The 24,641-nt window shown below is 38.5% G+C and overlaps 1 protein-coding gene across 1 annotated transcript in view; it reads left to right on the top strand.

Moving 5' to 3' along the window:
- The first annotated feature begins 1,803 nt into the window (after positions 1 to 1,803).
- The window catches only part of tnr (tenascin R), a 175,618-nt gene continuing 152,780 nt past the window's right edge, over positions 1,804 to 24,641 (top strand). The window contains 1 exon segment of the mRNA NM_001113815.1: positions 1,804 to 2,019. The gene's annotated coding sequence lies outside the window, so the exon portion shown is untranslated.

Below are 24,641 nucleotides of genomic sequence, written 5' to 3'. Positions count from 1 at the left end.
CCAATAAGCAACAAAACTATTGCAATGATTATATACATCACATGATAAATAACAAGCTACAGCATATGCTGCAGTCTACTTATTGTTCCTGGGAGTTTCTGCCTATGGGGCTTCTTTCTAGTGCTCTGTCTTTACTAGATTTGATGTTATGTTGTGCTGACATGGCTTTTATTGATTGCACAATGTGATATATAGGCTCAGACATCTCTACCGTAGGATCTAACCAACAATAAAACAAGTTAACCGTCTACTGTGAGCCAAACAGTTCAAAATCAGGGCACATGTAACAGGACTTTATTAACGGTCAATATGCTGAAAAAGTATTAACAAGTCAGATGTAAATACACCAGACTGGAGACATACAATTCAAGCTGTGGAGCAGGGATGTTTGTTTTATTATAAAGACCTCCAGAAAAGGCAGAAACAGTTCCTTTCCCTAACTTATAGCCACCCCCAAGGTTTCTGGTATAGTTCAGCAGCTGTGGAATCGCTAGAGAAGCAATGCACAGATCTCTAAAAATTGAGTTCACTACAACAGTAGAAGCTGAAAGATTGGGGCTGCTGGTTCATTTCTGGAACAGTCTTTTGCCAAAGCAACTGATTTTGTCTGTCACTTCCAATACAGCGATTCTGTGGAGCAGGATGCACAATGCCAGTTCTGGCTGATGTGTCCTTTTTTGCTTATATCCTCATCCAAAAGCAGAACTGAAGCCGTTTGGTATACAAATGGATTGTGACTCACTCGTGTAAAGACTTAGAGATTAGAAATCTGGCAGAAATGTTATACTGTACTTTTTAACTGTTTTGCTCATTTAGAATGCAGACCTTTGTTCTATATAAATGTTGGTTTGATAAGTAATTAAAGGTGCCCAATATTGGCTGTTGGATTAGCCTCCTCCCTATAGACTTTCAGTTTGCCTATTAGCAAAATATATGATTGGGTTTTGCTTATTTATTGATAGAGCAGGACTAAAAATCCCCTTGGCCAGGGGATTTATTGGGCAGGGTATGTAGTCCATGGTGGACAGATCTGCATAACCCCCCCCCCCCCACACACACACACACACTGTGTGATTTGTTTGTTGTGTGTACACACACAGCTTAAATGGGATATTGGACACAGGCCCTATATACATATATAAATAATTCTATACCTACCTGGACTGGAGACAGGTCCAATTTTTAGACATATCAAGAACCTCTTGTGGGGGACATAGTCCATAATAAATAACCACAATATCTATTTGTCTTATATACATTTAATTGTGTTATTAAAAGAGATACACATGTTGCAGCAGCATCAGAATGAACTTATTTAACTCTTTAACTGTTTCAACCAGCCATACCCAGTATGATTCTCTCTGGAGAAACACTGCTTCCTATACTTTCTTAAAAACGATCCATCTTATCTAGGGCCTCCAGGAATGTTTGTTGCTGCCATTTATTGCTCAGCTTAACATCAATAAGCCCCTGCAGCATCTCAGGCTTTCCTCTTTGTTTAGATTTTGACAGTGTAAATAATTTACACTAAAATTGCTGCAAATGTGATCCGACTCCTTTGCCTGGGTTACCAATCTAGTAATAACCCGGGCAGGCACCAATAAACCACGTAGTGAGGTTATTTAAATGCATAAAATATGTGACAGCTTCACAGTTGGAATTGGCCAGAGTTCTGCACCTACATTGTGTTCGCCCTCTCTTTGTCCACTAGGGGGCCACGGTAGACTGAGCGCAGCTGATGGGGGCCAAGAGGAAGAGATATATGACAGCGTTGCCTTTTTGCACTCTGATAAGCCACAATCAGGATCAGTAACGGTTACACAGTGAGCAGATCGCAGAGAAACTGCAACAGATACCCACTGAGACAGACAGGGAGCTGAAGGAATCCACATGATACCTAAAGGCTGAAGAAACCTGATACTGTTGGACTGAGCAGAAGCAGCTGAAGGAACTCTCTACACCCTAAATCCTGAGCTTGTAGCAGACTCCTTAGCAACCCAAGGCGCTCTCCGCAGCCGGGTGAGTTCTAATATAGTTTCCTCTCTGTGCCTTTAGAGCAGACTCTGTTTCAGCACCTTGGACAGCAGTCAGCAGCAAAGACTGTTTGCCAGCCGCGACTGCCTGCGTGTCCCACAGTGGGTGCGACTGCTGCTTCAACTGCTTTATATCAAGATGCAAGTGAGCTATTTGCAGTTTTATATATGTATGCTAAACAGGGTAGAATAGCCCTGCACTCAAAGAGCTAGAAGGATCATGTTTCTGCTGTTTGTCATGTAGATCATTCAGTGATATCAGTAAAATAGGGCGCAATTTGTATACCTGATGGTAACATTTATCCTTTACAAATGACTCTTCCCTTTGTCGAAATCTTGTATTTATTTCCTTTACTTCTGTTGTATCGAACTGAACTTCTACTGGGAAAGCTATGTGTTATAATGTAATGGTTAATACAGGTTCCCTGTGTAATAAAAGATATGATTTGTGTTGGCTTTACCCATTAATGGGAGAATGCTTGCATCACCCTCTGTGCAGCAGGAGACACTGTAACCCATAAATGTTTTGCAGAAGTTTAGATGGAGATAATACTGCTTTGTGGCTCTGAAGCTTCACATACACATTCAGCCAGACACTTGGCACACAAGTTTCCATCAGTTAATACAGGGAGGGAGATAATAATGAAAAGAAGGGGAAAAAAAAGAAAGAAGGCAATTGTAAGAAAGCTTACACTAGCAGTTAGTGGATGGTATTGATCCAGTACTGAACATTGAATGATATTGTATTTTGACTGAAAAAGAAAAATGCTGCAGATTCACAGTGGCTGTCATGACACCGTTACCTTTTTTGTAACAGACTTGGAACTGGAAAGAGATTGTACTCCAGCTGCTGTGTAGCTGCAACAGGGCATCACCCCCAATTTCTGCCTAGTTTTCTCAATACCCACTTACATTCCAGTATTTGGTGTAAACCTATTAAAATTCTAAATTGTTCAACATAATGACACAGTATGTGGACCTGGGAGAAATAAGATGGTATGTGTATATTTACACTCACTGAAAGCATTTCTTCTTGTTTTGTGGAAGGCCGTCCTTGTAAAGATCCTACTGATTGCCTTTAATAGTCTCTGGAGTCAAAGCTCCATTGGTTGACTTAGGTCAGCCACTTTTCTGGCTTGGTGGTTACCGTATTTAATTAACAAAACGAAACACCCAGCACCTTCCAATCCTCTCTCTAATCTCTCATATATGGTGAACATGTACTTATTGCTTTCCAAGTGAAATCCCCATTCCCCATTCACAGGCTGCATCCCTGTCCACATCTTTGGGAATATCCCCCCCCCCCCCCCCCCCCCCCAAGATTCTGAGTGCACCTATTCTTATTGAAAGGCAAAGCCATGAACTTATCTTGGGTGAAAAGTACAGCAGCTCCATAATCTTGGCATTCTGAAAAAGCTTCAAATCATTGTGGCTAGTAAGCTAATTAAATGAGCCTGTGTTTTATCCACTGGTCCCCAGAGAGCATTTGCATCAATGAAGTAATGAATCCATCTTCTAAATGTAACACACAGTACTGTTGGTTTAGAGCTGCTCTGTCATATGTTTAGTACAGGTGCCCCACCAAGATTCCCTTTCATGTTGTTGCACTACAACTTACCCCATCCCAGAGGCATCTGTAAATCCCTGACTTTAAATAGGACAGTTACCAAATCCTAATAGTTGTTTCCTATGAGAAGTAGTTTACACCAATGATTCATAATAATTCCTGTAATCTCAAAAGGGTTAATTACCACTGGCTGCACAGACCGAACACCCCAAATATCAGCCATGCTTATTTCTACTTAGTCGCAGTTCTTGTATTCACATTTAGGTCATACAGAGTTTGGTGCTGGAAACTTCCAGTACTGGAATATATCACTATCTTATAAATTTTTATATAAATACATTTGGCAGCTTGGATCCCCATTAACTATTCATATAGATAACTATATACAGTAACTTGTTCAGTGTTAGCAGAGTAACTGACAACAAGAGACTCTCGACCCTTCAGAAGGAGCCAGTGATGCCTTCCTAGCCAGTCCAGCATTAAATGAGTTAATACCTGCAGAGTCAGCTCCTCACACTCCTCTTATGCATTGCTTGATTTCCCATGATAGCAGCCTCACTCCTAGCCACTTTATTGCTGCTGTAATGACACTGGAGCATCGTATAAATTGTCTAGTAATAAGTAAAGATCAGAAGCTTAGAACTCCATATATAAAACCAAGCGGGGGTGGAGACTAAAGACAATTTAATTACTGGGTGATGCCCATCCAAAATGTCAGCTTGGTGATTAGCCTTAGGGAGCCATGGAACTTTTTCTACTAGGATAATAGAAAATGACCAGCAATTTGATCCCTGCTCAGAGATTAAGAAGTCATTATTTTTTACACAGATATTGGAATTTGTCGGTGTATTTTTATTTCACAGATTTTTCCATACACTGTATTTTAGCAAGGAGCATACACATTGTATAAACCAGTTAAAAAGATATTTGCCCTACTGCCCCTTCTTCAGCTTTACTTAGACTGAAACCACTTTAACCTGTTCCCCTATATGATGCAGTGAATGTGGGCCTGACCCAGATATTATACACTTTTAGTCAGGTCCAACACTTGTAGCACCCTTGAAACCTTTTGTCATTAAAGGATGATTATGCTCCATTATATACTGAATTCACTGCATACAGAGCTGGCAGCAGGGACCAATACTTCTCACTGGCACTCAGTACAAGTAATTCATAGGGAATCAGCTATGGCTTCATAAACATTAATGAAAATTCTGTTCAGGACCATAGAGATCCTGTGCCATATAAAGCCGTGCAAGTTATTTCTCCTTCTATTGGCAGTTACAGGAATGTCTGCTGGAGTGCCACCTAGGAATCTGTGGCAAATGATTGAGATGTCCCATCTAGTGGCAAGTTCTGTCTTTGACTCTAAATTACAACTGCCATGCAGAGTTACCGTAAGCGCATATTTTTACAGCTGAATATAACTTTTTACCATTTTTGTTTTTGTAACATGTTTATGTAGAGCCCAGTGAAACCCAACTGTAAAGTGACCATGATTCTTTAACTGCTCAGTGCTAATGATATGAGACATGAGCCTGAATTTTATTGGTTGAATCATTAAGAGAATGCTTTGCTTTAATTTGTTTTAATTTATCCAGTATAGAAACCCTCAATACCCAGGCAATATCTAGTGCCATAGCATGGTATATCCACCTTCTACTTGCCAGCCCATAGTGATATATAGAGTTCTTTTATTGTATCCTCACATGGGCAATGGAAGTTGTTTTTCTTGCGCTGTTACACTTGTCAGAACGTCTAAGACTCTGCTCTTCTCACCTCTGCTTCAGTGAGACCTCCAGACTTGTGCACTTGGATCCAGCTGAAGATTTAACTCTGAAAGCAGTTGCTTTAGCAGAACAAGTCTGAAGCCTTGGGTGCCAGAGGGGAAGCACATATCTTCATATCAGCCCTGGCAGATCAGTCAATTTTTGACAGGTCCACCCGGGCCTTTGTGAAATGTATCCTGCTGTGAAGTTGTTGAGAACAATTTTAAAAGCCTTAGTGCTAATCTATAGCCAGTGTGGAGTGGTGCTGTGCTGTCAGTGCTATACACGTGAGATGCCTCAAAAGCTAACACCATATACCTCTGCCACTGAGCTGCATTACCAGGCTAAGTCGCTTACAGCACGTGCCCGCTGGCATGGGTTAACCTACACTGTATTTGTGCATCATTTACACAGGCGAGTTATTATCCATGGCCTGGAATTTATGTTGGGAAGTGCTGTTCCTTCTGCTTTCTCTTTGTCCATGGTTCATTAATTTCCGAGTAGATTAGGAGCATAAAATAATATAGTTACAAGCTCCTTTTTTCGTTCCTTTGCAGATTTATTTTTTGTTTAACTGCAGGTTCTTAAATCTGGAATAAATATTATGCTGTGAACTGGAACTCTAGAAATTCCGGTCCCAGCTATCATTACCATTTATACTGCCACTCTTTGATAGAATGAGTGCTGCTGAGAATGGAATGCCCCAGTACATGGGAATATGGGTTTTTTCATATATATATACTTTAAAAAGTAATAAACAAAAATTGCTCAGTGTGCCTATAATTGGTGCATAATATTACATGTATAGAGACTGTCAAAGTCAATCTTTATTGCAGAGAATGTTTTTCTTTCAGGATTGGTTTGGCATCTTTAGCTAGATATTATACTGGATGGGTAGCAAATATGTACTTGGGCTACAGGAGACGCTGGGAACTGCAGAGTAGCAATATTGGCTAACAGCAGGTTTACTGGCATCCAGCCATACAATAAAGGGTTGTCCCCTGTAATAGGGTAATGCTCTATTAATATGTCATGTTAAAAGAAGGAGTTGCTAAAATACTTCTGTGATGTGAAGGGGGCAATGGAGCATTGACAATACAATAACCTTCTGTAAAGCGGTTTTCTTTGAACCTGATTGATGGAAAGGGTTTCTGCAGAACATTAACAGGGTCAGTGAATGAAAGCACCTTTTGGACTGGGGCATTTCATGTAACTCTAAATGGTCCATTTATCAGAACACAGTTGAGATAGATACTTCTTGTTCAGAGGGAATATGATTTGGCCTGGACCTATTGCATATGAAACCTTATTGGGTATTAAGCCTTGCTTCTGGCATTTATGAAATGGAACAGCATATTCCATACAAGCAAGTTAAGATGTTAATCATATTGAGATATTTAGGTTTAACTTTTTTCCCAGGGCTAAAATTTTGTACAAGCAGGATATGTAGGGTAACAAAAAGTATAAAAAGTGAATATACCCCAAAAAGCACTGTGAATCTCCAGTAATATATTGCATTTATGGACTAGAAATTGGCTATAATATGATTTACTCATTTTCCCAACAGCAGAGGATGCGAGGATTCAAGTTTTACGTATCCTCTGACTGATCTACTGGGTCACTGGAGAAGGTGCCATCTATACTGCCCAAGTGCCTTCTATAAACAGCATGTCATTTTATGTTTTAGTTAAACTTAAATCATGTTAAAAAAAATTATAGTAATTTTTGCTCAGAGAAGTGCAATTTGTTACTTTCTCTTGTCTTATAACACAGCAGTTTAGTTATGCTTTATAACAAAGATTCTAGCAACCTGTATAACAACCCATTCGTGCTTTTGCACACAGGGCATTGTTCACCACTGCCATTTGGCAGAACTGAGCAGGGAAAATGCCCAACTCTGGCAGTCTTCCCTCCAAATACAAAGGAATGATAACCCCCCCTTATGGACACACATAATGGTGTCAGACTGGGTACTTTACGTTGACTACCGGTAGTACTGTATGTGGAGCAGTAACAGGCAGAAAGAGGCACCACTGTTTTGGGGCAGTAGCTGACAAATGCTCACCCTAGAACCTGCCTGTGTGGAGTCATACATGTCCATGATGGAATACAGGCTTTTAAAGATAATATTCTTGGTTGGTGCTGTGCAAATTCAAATAGCCATGTGCTATATCCCATAGGCCAGGCAGGCTTCTATCTGCGGTCCATTCTTTGCATCTCTGCAGGATTTGAAGCACTTAACATGATGTAGCAAATTAACTGAGAAATCTTAGAAAGGCAAAGGATAAAACTTCATAGCATTTTGAAAATTTCATTATATACAACCTGGCAGTAAATAATAAAATAACAGTAAATAATAGAACACTGCCTGGCTCTAAATTCAAGTAAATAATGCATAAAACAAGAAGACTTAAAAGAAGGTACATTGTGGTATGATAGTTTTGCTACGTCATTGCAGCAGCTAGCTTGCTTAAATAGACAAGTGCTTGGTCCTTATAATTAACAACAAATAAAAATGAATGCATGTTGGGCACATAAATCCTAATTTACAACACAGACATGTAACCGTAATTTACTGTCAACAACAACAGATGAAAGGGTTCTAGGAAATATCATTTCAGATGAAATTAGAGTAAGCAATGCAATAGAGGGTTAGAGGAAGCAGATCAAATGCTAGGCTAGCAAGAATTCTTAGTTGTAGAAGGATTTTAAATATCACATAGGATAGGGGAGGGGGCTGAGAGAAACATTTTTACCCATAATGTTGGTCGGTAATGCTGTACATACACAAAACAAATGATATGGTCAACTGTCTTTTTGTTCAACTGAATTAGACTATATAACCATGTAAAGTCTGGCAATTCTGAAGTGGGTGTTGGTCTGAACACAGTATAAATAAATTCCACTTTGACCCACCCTACAGTAGCACATTATTTCTGAATGGGAGTGTGACTGATGTCAGAGAGGCTCTGCCTACTATATCACTACACATACTGTATGCAAGCCATATGATATTGACTGATATGATATTGGACATTATGGATGTTGAAATAAATACATGTCAGTACTAGGATGATGACCTACAGTAACCCCGTAATATAAGCAAAAAGGGTATAAGCCAGACATTCAAGCAGTGTTGCTGAACTACAGCTGTCAGCAGAATGTTAGAGGCAGCTATTTGCTCATTAATATGACATCCACTTTTTTTCTGGTATTTTGGTTGCCATTGAATGGCACCTTCCATATTAAGGCTAAATAGCTTGCTCACTACAGGAAGGAATTATCATTCTTATCATTCACATAAAAAGTGCCAAATAGCAACAGCAGAGGTTAGCAGATATGCACGTCCTGTGTATTTTAAACTAAGCCAGAGCATCTGCTGCCCTTTCCTCCTATTAACCCTGCGGCATTTGGTTTGAAGTTATTTGAGACCGTGGCTTACATCTGCATCACTGATTGATCAGGTGATCAATAAGTCCCTTTGCTCATTTAATTTAATCAGCAATCAATGTTGCACAGTAATTGTTTGAATACAGAAAGTACAATGCACTTCACATGGGCCTCTTGAATGGAAGAGAATCCATAAGAGAAATCAACTTTTTGCCTTTGGAAATGGAACCACAACCTAGTTCTGCAAATCCATTTTGCGCTAATGCTTTTTTTCATTCTTTAAAGAGCAAATATAAAAAAACGAATGTTCTTTTTGTGTCAGTACATAGATCTGCAGTGCACTTTCCCATGGTAAGCAGTTCATTGAAACAAAATCTCTCCCCACCCAGTGTGCACTTTTGACTATTGGTTTCCACATCTTGTGTTAACACAGAAACAAAAAAAGAAAAAGGGGTGGCACTCTAAACATCCAAAAAAAGGCCAATTAAAAAGTTAAAAAGAAAAAAATCTTTATTATACACTCATGTCATAAAGCCTGACGCGTTTGGTGTCTATCTGACACTTAATCATAGCCTATACGCGTCAGGCATGCCACCCCTTTTTCTTTTTTCGTTTTTGTGTTAACAGTTGGTCGACTCTTTTGATCTGAGAGTTTGGGTTGGATTATCCTTTTCACCTTGGTGAGTTGTCTACAGCTTATGAATGCTAAATTGCCAGACATAGGTGTGTGTTTTTGTATTTATTCCACATATTGTGACCAGGCACAACCTCGGTGTCATGCATTAGTCCCAGGAACTATAAAACAGGCTGCAAAGCTAGCATATAAGCATTTTTTTTATTTAGAAACGTATTTTTAGAAGGTATCAAAATAATACGCAAATCTTTCTATTCCAGAAATTTCTGTCATTTTACTCATTTACTGAGAAGCCCTTTTCTTTCAGAAAAATGATTTTGAAATGTACTGGAGGGGTTTTCAGACCTCATTGAGGTCTCATATTTGTTCATGCTCCCTTAACTTATAACAATGTTACAAATATATTATACCTCATCCATTTAGCCAAAGGCTATCTAGGGCAGTAAATAAGTTGTAGCCGAAATGACCAAGAATCTGTAGGAGAGCAAATAAGCAAATTCCCCTAGTTCAGCCAGTCCCACAATTTGGGAACCACTGATCTACTACTATTAAATCTCCAACTCTTGGTTCATTTTGGGGGAATGACATGTTAGTTTTACTTAAGTATATATTCCAAGTTTTGGATTCTTTAATGAAAAGATGATATACTGCTGTAGTTCAGACCCTGAGAGCCTGTAATCTATTCTTCCTTTTTAGGAATCTCATACCACTGTCCCTTTATATGTACTTTTTTGTATTCTCATCTTTGATCCACAGGTGTATTCACTTCCATTTATCCATGTCCAACTTTATGTTGTTCAGCCCCAGAGATGCATGCATCTATCACTGGCAGCTTCATGTCTATTAATCAAATAATTTTTCCAAGCTCAAATTTCTAAAATTCTGTAGATGGTCCAACTAGAAAATGTAACCATTAATCATAACTTTATTTTCCCTATACTCACACATAATTAAATAGTGTCCAGTTTTCAGGGACAGTTGTTTTCGATTCTCTGTCCTAGGAAGCATTTGTCATTGGAAATGGCCCAAGTTTTCAAAACTGGCAGAATGCAGAACTATACTCCTGTAGCTAGAAAGCAACTGTAAATGTATTTCTTCACTTAGGAAAGTGAACGCAAAAGTTATTAGAACAGTGCCAGTTGGATAAATGTAGCCAAATGCCCCATTTCAGAGCATGGTTATGTGACACAATAGCACGACTGCAAAGTGTCGTTGCCAATGACTGAATTATTTAATGTTGGCAAGGATAGAGTCGGTTTTCTTTCCAGAGCTGTAGTGCCAGTTCCTTGTTCATTTGCTCTTGTGCTTTTTGTAGAGCTTTTTTAATACAGAGTTCTTGTTAGAAGACCAAGTAGGGACAACTTCCCTGAACCAGTTAAAAAACAATACAATACAATAACAGTTGTAGGTAGAAAGCTGAGGAACAGCATGAATAGTACAAATTAGAATAGAAGCATTAATGCTGTGGCAGTGTTGACCAAGTACTCATTGACTGTCAAAGACTGTTGGAGTCCAATAACAGTTAAAGGGTTGGACTGTACTATGCTTTATACACAATAGGGCTCCACAGCATGTGTTCTCTATAGACCCTGGGTGTCACTTCAAGGAAAGTTGGGGTATTTTGTGTCTCACCTGTAAAGGCAGGATAATTAAAAACATCAAGATATTTGGCTCAATCCCTGCCACTACTAAAGATGACCCATCTACAAAGTTTTACAATTGGTACAATAGCGAACAATGGATAGCTGGTACAAGAAACAAGATGTCCCATTCTATGTTGTTTGAGAGCAAGTTTGGAGGAGAATTGTTCACTCTTGTATAATCTAAATACATTTCCATCTGGGCCTCCTCCTTTACCTAGACTGAATAACATCCCATGCAATAAAACCCAGTCACTTATCTGTAAAAAAGAAATATTTGATATTGATCAGGTAATTGTCACCTTAGGTTATTGGAATGTTTCATTTTGCCTTATATCATGTCAAAAAAACATGGTGGCAACCACAGCTGGCCTTAGTATAAGTAGCAACCAAATTCAGTATGCAACACCATAAACATAATCCCCCATTAGAGAAATGAGTATTAAGATGTTCCCGGTATATGCCACCTGCATAAACAATGAATTATCTACCAGAGGATTTTCATCAGGGGTCATAACTGGACTGGAAGGGCACCAGGAGAAACCTGGTGGCGTGGGCCTCAGCCATCATGGGCCCCACTACCCCAGACCCTCTTTTTGGCCTGCAAAGAGATCCTATTGGGGAGACTGCAGCAAAGAAAATAGTGTGACTCAGATGTACACATTGCAGGGGGGAGCAATGCAGCTACGAGGTACAGTTTTGGGCGAGGGTGCAGAGGGGGGATTTGTGTTGAAATTGAGCTGGTGGTTAGGGGCCTCCATGGCCTCTGCCACTGTGACAGTCCCTCGATCAATGGAAATGAACCTTAGGGTAAGTTATGTGTGGGAATGTTGTCTTCACCAGGAAAAAATAAGAAACTAAATATAAGAGGAAACAATTGGACACATACTCTATGTTTTTTCAAAGTTTCTTTGTATTAAGATGTTGAATGTATGGAAGCTTCCCTTCTTGGCTCTTACTGCACATAGTAAATACTCAATGAGCTATTCTGAATATACTTTTTAGGTTTGGATATGATCATGTGTTAAATTACTCTAGACACCTGTATAATGGTATAACCCATAATACTTAGGCTTTCTGATGTAAATAAAGTTATCTCTCTTTATTCCTTTTACTTGTTTTCTATTTAATAGGATAAATGATAATTGCTTTTCCACTGTAATCTTTATTTCATTATTTGATTGCTAGCCCAAATGTCTCTTTTCTCTTTCTGCTTATTCTTTTGACTGTGTTCAAGACTTGATGCTGTCCAATTGGCTTTTAAACTTTATATGAGTTTCTGGTCTACCTGTTTCTGTGCTAACCTGTCTGTTCAGCTGTAGAGTTACAATTTGTTTCTATTATAGTTGTTTCACAGGGGACTGAACTGAGATGTGTTTAAAGACTTTTCGTTTATCTTCTACTTTTATTCTTATGAAAAATTAGTTCCAGTCTGTGAGCTGTGGAGCTGCCGTTACACAGCTCAGCTTAACCTGACTTACATTTTCATTGATACTTTATGGATCTGCTTCTTTAACTTATCTAAAAGTCAAGCTTGAGATTGTGTATCCCCAGCTGATTCCTTAGCAGTACCCTTGATATATAAGTCCTTGATTTTCTGTTTGTTTAGACTAACAAGGATGGCTGCACTGGGCTGAACCTTAAGTTGTTCGGTCTTATACTTCACAATATTTTACCTCATGAGACTTCCCAATGCTTTTACACACTTTTTCTGCCATACTTATGTCTTCAAAAGAGAATATTCTTATTCTCTAGTGGCTCCGAGTATAGAAGGTTTGGGGACCTCTGTTATAGAGAGACCTTCCTTGGAGTTACAGAACTGATTAAAGTCCTGATAAATTTAAACCTATCACAAAAAAAGAGGCACATTGGGTTCATTCTGACACTCTGTACCTGGACAGTAACCCATAGCAACCAATCAGTGATTAAATGTTAAGTCAATTGTTGGTAGAACAATGAAAGCAAATATTTAATTGGTTACCATAGATTACTGTTTAGGTGCATATTTGTTCAGTGTTCATAAATAAGCCCCAAACTATAATTACCCTAGTAACACTGTTTAAACAAATGGTTAATGCCCAGCTGCCAAGGGAAAGGGAAAAATCCTGAACAATATGTTATTGTGCTTGACATGTGTAGTTGATAATATGGTGGCTATAACTTAGTGTAATCAGTAATTACAATGTGATGCAACTGTGGAATGAAAAGCCTTGTTACTGAAATATATAGCAGCTAGGTTTAAATGGATAGCTTCATTTATGCAGTTTTCGTGGCAAGCAAATCTGTCCCATTTCTCTTAGCTAAAAAATAGTGAAACAGTGAAAATCTTCAAAATGCATTAAAGACAAAGGTATGTGCAGCCACAGTACACATGTGTCGCCCAGCTCATTGTTCTGGATAATGAACATGTTGTGTGATGAACAGGGACTGCTCTTGCTTGTCATGGGTAGACAAGAAGTAGGGCAACAATTCTGATATAAGAATTTAAATAGCTTAAAAATAAATCATGCTTATAAATGACAAATCCTGCTGAATGAATATACTGCTTAAACTTAACAATGTTGCCTTCAAGGTTTTCCTGTCCTTTAAACCATTCTAAGATATTAATCACAAATTTCCCAACCCTGAAACCATTGTGCACACTGCTAATGCTTACCTTAAATCCCTGTGTAAAACACTGTACTGCTAAAGAGAATGTAATGGTTACAGTTATTCTGGGTGCCAATAGAAGAGGTAGTTACAAGTAGAAGGTAGGGGTCCAACTGATGGCTACACTCTAAGTACAGAAGATTCCACTCATTCTGTTCCTTGGAATGCTGTGGGTCCCCTCTTGCTTATTTATTTATTTTGGGATCTATGCAAGACCATATGCTGAGGTTTTTGCTCCTGGAAACTTTTTACACAACCTCATAACAATGCACTGCTGAAGCCAAATGGCATTTCATAGTCCAACAGGGCTTCAGTGTTTAACTGCTTTTTTAGTGCCTACATTCAGCTGCTTCTGCATTACAATTCTAGCACCCTGCCAGTGACTAATCAAAAAATACAGCGGTAATGTAGTCAAAAATGGCAAGGCATGTCTAAACCTACAAACCCATAGAAACCAATCATTGTAGGTTTTAGTAGCCAATAAATGGTATCTCTTGATGTACCTTATTTTGAAAAGTTGGACCTTATTAAGGACTTTCACAGGACACTTTAAATGGACACATTGCACTATTACATGGAAAGCAATAACACATGAAATAGGGTTGCAGACACACTCCTTTATGGGGTTATTGTATACATCACTTCCTGTGGTTGGATATAAAAAGTTGATATACATTGATTGTGGTTACACTTGACAAAGAGTCTTAGTGCTTGAAACATGTTGCGTAAATAAAAGTATTTCTTCAGGAGCAAGTTCTGCAATTGTGGTACTCTCTCAATGGCTTTACAAGAAAATTAGATGGTATCTGTTGATAGGTTGTGCTATTTATTACATTAGCTCCAAAGAGTTCCAGGGTTTAAACCATTCCATAAAACCTGAAACAGTGTTTTCATTTACATTCTTACCAAGTAGACACTGAAGCACTCTATTAAAGATGGTCCATGCTAAAATGTAAAGAATGCACAACTCAATTTAAAGAATGAAAAAGGCTGTTTTTTGACATAACCTGTTTATATTAATAACTGTTGCCCCATTATGTCAATAATATACTTTTTCTGATTACTAAAAATTGCAGAATCACTGAATTATTAGTACAGGAAAAACAGATATGGAGATAAAAGAACACGTGTAGGTAGGTGTGAGTGTTAAGTACAATGAATAATATGTGTAAACTCATGGAATAAATAGATTTTCCATTAGGAGGTGTGAGAGAATGAATAAGATGTGTGACAACCAGGCCTGGGCTGGCAATCTGTGGATTCTGGCAAATGCCAGAGGGGCTGCTGTAAGGTGCCATAGACAATCACTCTTTTGTAGCCTGGTGGGGGCTGTTTGGGCCTCCGTGCACTTGAAATGCCAGGGCTTGTTTTGAAACCCAGTCCAGATCTAGTGACAACCATTAGGCTGAATGACCAGTATCAGGGCAGACACATAGATGGTTCATCCAAGATCCACAACTTCCTTACAAACAAATTGAAATCGTGGATATGCTTCATTGTGATTTCCCATTTTTCAGCATAAAGCATTTAACAGAACCAACCCAATTAAGGGAGTACTGTTACTGTGCACCATAGTAACTATTGTTTTCAAAATCACTGACACTAATTTAGTGTAATAACACATAATTAGTTCTATGTAGTGCTACAAGAATGGGTCCTGGGCCACCTCAGTCAGATACATTCATTTTATTGCTGGTATAATTAGAGTTAGTACCTCCTGTTGCACGTGCACTAAGGCACACCTGGCATCAGATAGATATCTTCCAGTCAGATAAGATAAGTTCGCTGAACACCACCATTATAGCTGAAGCAATAAGTTTAGTAACACTCAAATACAAGTGGGTTACTATGCCACACAAACCAATGGTAGGTAACAATGTAATAATGTTACCTATCATTAGTCCTAATAATGCCATATGCAAAACTTCAGCTTGTACATGGTTACAAGCCAATATGTGGTGCCATGTTGGCAAATAAACAAACATTCTATTGCCTTGTTGTTCTTATGGCGGTTAGGCATCACCTAGAGCAGTGATCCCCAATCAGTGACTCGTGAGCAACATGTTGCTCCCCAACCCCTTGGATGTTGCTCCCAGTGGCCTCAAAGCAGTTGCTCATTTTTACATTTCTGGTAAGGACGCAAGTTTGGGTTGCATAAAAACCAAGTATAATTGCAAACAATGCCTTCTGTAGGCTGCCAGTCCACATAGGGGATATTAAGTAGCCAATTATAGCCCTTATTTGCCCCCTCCTAGGAACTTTTTTCATGCTTGTATTACTCCCCAACACTTTTTCCATTGAAATGTGGCTCATGTGTATAAAAGGTTGGGGATCCCTGACCTAGAGTCTGTGATGGACATTACATTTCCTATTGACGTGAAGGGAAACAACTATCCACACAATGCTTTGTGTTTTTTCTAAGGCAAGACTATGGCAGTTACAAATAACTGGGTGCCATAAGCTTACTTTAGCTATGCAAAATATAAGAGCTCTGGCTGACGCTTTACAAACATATAATTGTACATTTAAAATGCAAAAATATATAAAATCTTAAACTCTAAATAGTATTTTTGGTTGCTTGGGAAAACTGGTTGTTGTAGCTTTACTGCGGCCTGTGGTTTTTCTTTGGTTCCTAATTGGAGGAGGATTGACTTCCACAACAGCTGTATCCCCCCAGGCTAAATATTGCCACCTTAGGTGAGAACTGTATCTGATGGAATAGGGCTACTGGGAGAGCATATTGGGCATTTGAGCTGCCAGTGCAGTTTGCAAGATAAGTGTTTTTGTGTTAAATTTGCAAACATCACAGGCACAGGGCTCCAGTTCTGGTCTCGGATGGATGTGCTGTCACATGCTGCAGCCATACCTTGTTATACAGAGTATGTAAAATTATCAATATTTCAATATCATTATTGCCTTTAAGTCATCCAACACATTGGTACTAGATATTTTTCAGGTGACAGGTTCTCTTTAAAATGTACTATACAGCACTGGGAAATATCTTTCGTTCTTCTGTAGCGTTTTGGGACGTTAGTAAAAATATGATGAGCATCTCATTTTTACAGACCAGTTCTGGCACAGAGTCACATTTCTGTTCAGCAGATGAGGATTTAACGTAGTTGGTATCGTGCCCTCTTCACCATCCACCACAAGAAAAAATGTTTTATAAAATGTGTAGGGATGTAGTAAATTTCCAGTTAACATCTCTGCTAGTAGCATTTTGTCTTCTTTGCCTGTTAAAATAGTCCTCCATTTCATTAGTGGAGTCTGGAAAGTCCTTCAAGGACCTTTTGCTAATGTCTGTCATTTGATCACTCGTGAGGTTTAGACATCATACTGGGAAGCTTTCTGCTCTATGTGTTCTGTTCTTGGTGGATGATTTCTCCACTTAGTAGTGACTGGTAGGAGGAAGCCACTTGGGGTGATGGACAGGAAGTATAAATGTGGTGTTGTCAGGGCTACCATCAGTAATCATAGAGGCCCCATACTACTTTCTGCAGGGCCCTGCCCCAGGGCCCCGTCTATTACCCATCTGGTCACCTAGGGCCCCTGGGTGGTGGGCCCTAGCACTGGCCCAGTGAAAAAAGTGCGCCTTGTTCCAGTGGTCACCCCTGAATCCCCCTTATAACTCTCCATTATGCCACCACTCTGCCTATGATCCACAAAATCCACTTCCCCACAAGTTTCAACCCTTTTACAACCCATGATTTACACTTTTCCATTACACTTTTCCTCAGCCATGTGACCCCTGACTGTTGTAACCTTCTGGTGGCAGCCCTGTGTAGTGTATGGGTCCTCTGTGAATGTAGTAGGGACCTTGGATTGACTCCACTAGGGTAGGGACTGTATTTATGTAAATACATCATTCGTTGGTGATATTTACATGAAGTATAACACTAAAAAAAATTGCCTACACTTAGGGGTATATTTATCATGCTGTGTAAAAAGTGGAGTAAAACATTACCGGTGATGTTGCCCTGGGCAACCAATCAGCAACTAGATTTCAACAGTTAGAAAACAAAAAAAGCATCTGATTGGCTGCTATAAGCAACATCACCAGTAATATTTTACTCCACTTTTTACACAGCATGATATTACATAATTTTTTACATAAAATTGTAGTCATTCAGTGTGGCTAAAGTATTTAAGATTTTCAGCCACATCAAGGCAAATCTTTTCCTATTAATTTGGTCAGATTAGCAAAACTCCAAGACACCTGGAGCTACTTGCCACGGCTACAAAAATAGACAATGCTGATAATTTAGTTCTGTACTTGTGTTTAAGCAGAGGCAGTTGCCAGTACTGTCTATGGCAGGGTATTTTCTGGCATTTTAGAACAGTGACAAGTAGCTACGACTAAGTAGCTCTGCGTGTCTTTGCCCTAACAGTGCTGGAGTGTGGAGCCTGAGCAATATTACATATATCAGTTGGTGTTACATTTATTTAGCTGTTAGATTGTATCTGCTGGAATACACTGAAATATGAAGCAGGGTGGCAGGATGAATGCATTGCTGGGAGATACTTATGAGACAGCTATAGGTGAAAAAGAACAGAGAGAAAAGATCATGTAGCTCGAAAGACTGTGAATCCAAAAGTCTGAAATCCAGAAGGAGAGACGGTATTCTGCTTGTCATTAGGGCAGTCAGTGAGAATTCGCCCAGGGGGATCGGGCACAGCAATCAGCCAGCAGATATATCAGTGAGAATATTTCTCTGACCAAAGCAGCAGGAGGCTGATATATCCTCCTCAGTAACATGACATCTACAGAACAGGTGAAAACAGGGAGAAATCTATAGGAGGGGGAGAGAAGAACAAATAACTCTGCACTGTTGATATTTTGTTTCCCCTCATCATTTCTAAACATCCAGTGGTGCTTGAAATTTTGTGAACCCTTTAAAATGTTCTATATTTTTATATGAATGTGACCTAAAACCTCGTCTGATTTTCTAAAAGTAGATGAAGAAACCTAGTGAAACAAATGAAACAAAAATGATTATATTTGGTCATTTATTTCTTAAAAGGGGGAAAAAAAAAAGAATCAATAACATATTTGCATGTGGCAGAAATACATGAATCGCGCTCTCAGTATCTGGTGTGACCCCCTTGTTCAGCAATAATTAATAATGAGTGAATCTCATTTCGGCAAAAATTCACGAAACTGCTGAAAAACGTATGAAATGGTGAAAAATTAGCAAAATGCGTCTATGACTTTTCTGACACCTGTGAGTTGACATGACTGCAACTTTTTTGGCACAACCACATCTTTTTTTGATGTGTCACGACTTTTTCCTCACTGGACAAATTTTTGACTTGACAAATTTTTGCAGCGGTTTTGAAACAAAAATGTGCCAATGGCGAAATGTGGAATGTTTGGTGAAAAAAAATGCTCATCACTAGCAATAACTGCAGCTAAACATTTGCGGTAACAGTTGATCAGTCCTGCACATCAAGGAATGTTTGCCCACACAGAACAACACACATCTTGGATGTTGATTGATTTCCTCACATGAACTGTTTGTTTAGGTCTTTCCACAACATTTCAATTGGATTATGGTCAGGACTTTGACTTGGCCATTTCAGAACATTCACTTTATTCTTCTTTAACCATTCTTTGGTAGAATGACTTGTGTGTTTAAGATCGTTGTCTTGCTGCATGACCCACTGTCTCTTGATATTCAGTTCACAGTCAGATGTCTTGACATTTTCCTTTAGCACTCTCTGATATTGTTCAGATGGGATAAGGTTCTTATGCTGGAATGCAGTGTTTCTCCAAATGTAATTCTCCTTATTTAAGCCAAAAAGTTATATTTTTGCTTCATCCATCCAAAAAACATTCCTTTAGTATCCTTCTGGTTTGTCCATATGATCTCTAAGTGTAGACGGTTAGCATCAGCAATATATTTGGGGGAAAGCAGTGGCTTTCTCCTTGCTACCCTGCCATACACACCATTACTGTTCAGTCTTCTCCTGATGGTGGACACATTCACCAATGTGAGAGAGGCCTTTAGTTGCTTAGAAGTTTCCCTGGGTTCTATGGTAACATCTCGGACTATTAGATGCCTTGCAGTTAAAGTTATCTTTGATGGCCAGCCACTTCTGGGTAGGGTAACAACAGTCTTGAATTTCCTCCATTTGTACACAAACTGTCTGACTGTTGATTGGTGTAATGCAAACTCTTTAGAGATAGTCTTGTAACCTTTTCCAGCTTTATGGGCATCAACAACTCTTTTTCTGAGGTCCTCAGACACCTGCTTTGTTCGAGCCATGATACACATCCACAATGTGTTGTATGTGTGATCAGGCTTTGTGGATCCCTGTTCTTTAAATAAAACAGAGGCTTATTCACACCTGATTGTCATCCCATTGACTGAAAATACCAGACACTGATTTTACCTTCAGATTAAATCCTAAGGATTCACTTTTTCACATGCTGATATGACATGGGATCATTTTGTTTTCAATAGAAACATGACCAAACATAGCAATGTTTGTTTCATTTGTATCACTAGGTATTCTTCATCTATATTCATATAAAAATATAGAATATTTTAAAAGGGTTCACAAACTTTCGAGAACCACTGTATATAGGTGTATGTAGACATTTAATTCTCAAGTTCATGAGAAATAGGTCATGGCTATGTGTGCCTGATGCTTCATGCACACACAAAATGCATTTATTTATGGTTGTTGGTTCCACAAAAAATCCTATTGATCCAATTTTTTTTTCTAAATAGGATTTTTTTCAGCATATGCTGCACTATTTCAGTACATGTTCAGTTAACTATCCTGTAACTATCCTGAAAAGCAGTTATAGTTTTTATCCAGGAGTCAATGCAATGTGGGCCTGAGTTTGATTCCGACTTTGGGTTCTATATGGAAAGAGTTTGTATGTTCTCCCCATGCCTATGTGTTTTCTGCTATGACTTGAATTTATTCCCATAATTCAAATACATTCGTAAGACTGGCTTCTAATGAAACTGTCTTTAGTTTATGTGCCTGCAAAAGATACATTATAATTTAGCTATACAAGGGCATGTATTATATGAACTGTTTAAATAGGAAGCACAGGTTTCTAGTGGCTCTGTGGCTTCAAACCCCAAAAGGAACTGTTAAGCTCCCACATTTTTCAGGATTAATTTAGTTGATTATTCTGTTCATTCTACACTGGAACATTATTGGATATACACACAATATAGAGCTGCAAGTAACACTGAGCAGCTGCCAAAAATCAGAACTGCGGCCCTCTGGAGCCTAGTGCAGACTATTCTTTGCACACACAGAATTGGGAGCTAGCTACAAAAATCAAGAGACTGAAGGAAGTATCCTTAAAAAAGGACAAGTATAATAAGCCTATTATCAAATTCAGCTATTTGTGTGACAGATAATGTATATCTAGTTTAAAAGCATGGTTTTCACTTTTTAAAATACAACCTATTCTGAACAGAGACTCTTATTTATTAGTACATATATATATATATATATATATATATATATATATATATATGTATGTGTGTGTGTGTATAGTGAATAAGGTACCTCTGATGTTAAATATAAAGATATGATAAATCACCAAGGCGTTCCATGACCATATAAAGGCACAAAGCCAAAGGCTGAGGTCATGGAACGCCAAGTTGACTTCTAATATTTTTATATTTTTCAACAGGGAGTACATAATTTATTTATGATAATGGAGAATTGTCAGTGAGTTATGTGACAGAAATCACTAAGCACAATTATAACTACTGAAATCACTAAGTACTATTTTTAAGTTTATAATTTAAAGTATATTCATGGCTCTGAATGTATATGTATATATAAATAGTGGGAGCTACAGAGCTGTTTCTTTTGTTAAGTGAAATTTAAAATTTTCAAAGGACAGTGCCATAATTATATAAGAAAAAGCTATTGCTTACATCAACCTATATAATGTTTGTAATGCATAGTACAGAATACACATTCTAAAGCATGGTATGCAGCTGTACAGATAATATTGTGATTTAGCTTTTCACCAGCAGGCAATCCACCAAGTCTGTATGTGCATATGATACGAAGCATAGCCAAAAAACATATTGGTATAGGACTACATGCTCACATCTGTTAAATACTACTGGGTACTTATAATTTCCATTATTTGCCCTTTCTTTGGGTGACTGACATTTCATTAGGTGCCCCCAATGTGATGCAGAGGTTACTACACCCAAGCTGTATCTATAATTCTGTAACTGGAGACTGTGAAAAAAAAAGGTTTTATGTACCAAAACCTTCTCTTATGTAGGGCAGGGGGTATTTTATGTTTCTCTCTGTAACGCTGGAAGAGATTGTATGTATGGGCATGGGCCCCACAGTGTTGTTTCTGTGGTTCAGTGCAGTAACTCAGTTTAAAGTGTTGCTTATAACAATGCTTCTGACTTGATTTAGAGACATTTGTATTCAAATATGCATATTACATAGCTTATAAAAATATAAAGCAGTTTTCTATAAAGAAGACCTTCCTATCTGCACTTACTATCTACAATGGCTTTTGTGAATACACCAGGACATCAAATTAACCAAAACATTTCCCCGGCTGCATTTTAATAAAATGGCATTTTCTGCCATCCTGTTTATTTTGTACATGCAGGGTGAAATTCATATATTTACCTTTTTTCACCAAAGACAATTTTTTTTATGTTAAACTAAACTAAACTGAAGTGTTTTCAATGAATTTCACCATCAGGTTTTTTGACAAAATTTGGACTCAGGTGAAAAGACACTTAAAAAATATTGATATATACTCACAATAGATGCCCATGCTTGGAAGGAAATATTGTTACCACTAATAGTCAAAACAGAAAAAAAAATTGTTTTGCCTAGTAAAAAAAACTTGGAAAAAAGACTTGAGGCCTCATTTGCCATTAAGTGTGAAGTGCAATACATAGTGCAGCTTTGTGCACCTTGCCCCACCCATAGGGGCAGTTCCTTACATTTCAGAATACAATGCAGCACTGTATTCATGAACATGCAGCAAATAGGCATCCCTTTGGATGACCCCAAGCTTGGTCGTTATTCAGGTGAAATAGGGGTGCTGGTGCACACATTTTATTCACTTTGCACACTGCCTTCATAATAGTAAATAGACATAATAACAAATTCGAGTGCAGCTTTTCCCGAGTGGGGATCCTTACAGAAGGTGTTAACAGTGCCAATAGTGTAAGTTTATTTATCCTGATATCCTGATTCAGACTCCAGTCATGTCTTTCAGACTTCCAAAGGGTTTTTTAAAGGTCTCCTGGGACTTACAAAATTGAACATCCTATAATATTTTATCAGAACATTTGGTTCCCTGTAATGCTACCTAAGCAAATCTTTGAAACTCCAAACTGGGGCAAATGCAAGCTACAGAATGAATACTGATTTGTATAGATTTAGGGATTAAAAAAATATATATATGTCTACCCTATAGTCCCCTGAGATGGAAACAAAATATATTTTGACTCCTGGTTAAATTGACCATAGTCACAGTGCCGTATTTACTAAATATAGGGAGCCCAGGGTGAGTGGCAGCTTCAGAGGGAGAATAGAAGTTCCGAGGCACAGCCTAGTGGGTCAGCACCCTCACAGGAACAAGAAAGGAGGTGACTTCCACAATGAGTGTAATGCAAGCTGAGCTTAGCCCCTGCATGTTTATTGAAAAATGTAGAAGCATTAAAGCTTTAGAGAGGGTGCAGCCCTCGGGTTCATATATAGAAAATTAACAAAGCAGCAGTACAGCAGGACCCTTGCATGCACTGATCATTAATAGAAGGGGGTGGACCATAATACAGCCCAGAATAGGGAATTAGATTGTAAGCTTCAATGGTGCAGGGACTGATGTGAATAATGTACAATCTCTATAAAGCACATGTCAGTGTTATATAAATAAAAGATTAATAATTTACCTGTAGGTTTTGAGCTGTTGACCCGTAGCTGGCACCACAACAAACATTCCATAAGTGGTGCTGTTTTGAGGCAACTGTACTGGTGGCTACGATTGTAAATGAACCTTCATGTGTTTCCTTTCAGTGTACGCAACAAAGCATGTTATTTATATTAGCCCAACACTTGGGATGGTAGATCCAGATGGGATAACTTTGCTAACAGTAAACCCTCACATTGAGCTATGTTATTGAAGGAGTGGTGCATCTTTACCTCTTGTTTATGCCCACTGCCTCTTCTGGTGCAATGGCACAGTATATAGATGGCAAACTGTACTATCAATTTCATCTCTCTGGTTACATTGCACTTCTGGGGAAAGATGTGTCTAACTTGACAGTTTTATGTCAACATGATATAAGGGAGCTGAGCCTGCATAATCACTGATTGCTTGGTAATTACAATTTACATGCACATTTGATTAAAGTTCTACACTAAAAAAATCCAGTTTGCACTGTACATCGCTTCTATTTTACATCTATCGTGAAATGACACTTTATAATTACCATAAAAAAATGTTTATTGCACAGCTATTTGGAAGGCAAAGCATGTATTATCTTTATGGATACTTGAATAATGCAAAAGACAATTAGCACACGACTTATAAGGGTTCAGCTCCAACATGTGACAGTGCAGGAAGACATTCACCAATATATGATATACCAGTTCTGATGAGAGAGTGACCTGCTTACAGAAGAGTGGATTGATCAGTGCACAGTCCCTGGCCCCGAGTTTTATTAGAAATGTATGCGTTTAGGCCACAAAATTGTCAAGTCACCATACCATGTCAAGGTAACCCCCATATGGTAGTCCTGAATATTTACTTCTTGTCATACATTTCATACACAGACACCTCCATGCATGGGTGTATTTCTGAGAAAAATGTTTCCTGGCAATACCATTGCTTTCATCGGCTGATCCACCCAATGGTAAATATAAACAGATATGGGAAAAAAAATAAAAGTTTCATTGGAGACAGGAAACATGATCACTGAATAAAAGATTTAC

The sequence above is a fragment of the Xenopus tropicalis genome, chromosome 4 (assembly GCF_000004195.4).
Source record: "Xenopus tropicalis strain Nigerian chromosome 4, UCB_Xtro_10.0, whole genome shotgun sequence".
In the NCBI taxonomy this organism is placed as follows: Eukaryota; Metazoa; Chordata; class Amphibia; order Anura; family Pipidae; genus Xenopus; species Xenopus tropicalis.
Note: the sequence above shows the minus strand (reverse complement) of the source record. Positions and strands in the feature narration are given on the sequence as shown.